The sequence below is a fragment of the Merops nubicus genome, unplaced genomic scaffold, assembly GCF_000691845.1.
Source record: "Merops nubicus isolate BGI_N331 unplaced genomic scaffold, ASM69184v1 Scaffold33397, whole genome shotgun sequence".
Taxonomy (NCBI): domain Eukaryota; kingdom Metazoa; phylum Chordata; class Aves; order Coraciiformes; family Meropidae; genus Merops; species Merops nubicus.
Genome location: NW_008622818.1, coordinates 1 through 734, shown reverse-complemented (window position 1 = coordinate 734; position 734 = coordinate 1). Strand labels below are relative to the sequence as shown.

The 734-nt window shown below is 56.8% G+C and overlaps 1 non-coding gene across 1 annotated transcript; it reads left to right on the top strand.

Moving 5' to 3' along the window:
- Window positions 1–546: 546 nt before the first annotated feature.
- Window positions 547–620, top strand: TRNAI-AAU. Its single transcript has one exon. It is a non-coding gene; the product is annotated as a tRNA-Ile (tRNA).
- The last annotated feature ends 114 nt before the right edge of the window (window positions 621–734 follow it).

Below are 734 nucleotides of genomic sequence, written 5' to 3'. Positions count from 1 at the left end.
CGGGGAGTAAATGGCGAGACGGGGATCTGGAGGACGGCCCCACTCCGTAGTAATCGTGTTCTCACCGAGCTGCAGCGAGCCGGTCTTCAAACAGCCCGAGTTTAGGAGACGTGTGACCCCCCCACCAGGGTGTTCGCCATTTGCTAAACAGACATAATCTGTTTTAGGATAGGCTTCGAAGCTGAGGTGAAAAGTTGTTTTAAGTGCTGAGAATGTAGTAAAAATCAAAGTATCAGGAAAAGGTGAATCATTTGTCCATGCAAAGGTTCGAACAGCGCATTAAACAGCCAGAAGAGTAAATGCGTTAAAATACGTACTCAAAATACTATGAAATCAGCCCATGGACATGTCATGTGGTGGCTATTACCTTCAGGTAACCCCTCCCGCGCAGGTGGGGCACAGCGCTTCGGGGCTGCGCAGAGCACTTACGGACCGGTGCCCGTGCGGGCTCCGGCGCTCGCCTTCCATTCACCAGCGTCGGTGACATGCGGCGATGGCGCCACTCTGTGCTTATCAGGCATGAGAAGGAAAAGGCTCTCGTCAGCAGGCCGGTTAGCTCAGTTGGTTAGAGCGTGGTGCTAATAACGCCAAGGTCGCGGGTTCGATCCCCGTACGGGCCAGCGCGCTGTTCACTTTTTTCCCCAGCGGGGCGCCCCACCAGCGCGGGCCGTGCTCCACTGCGTTCGTGGCCCTGACAAAGCCCGGGCCGGCCCCGGCACCGCGAGGTCTCCTGC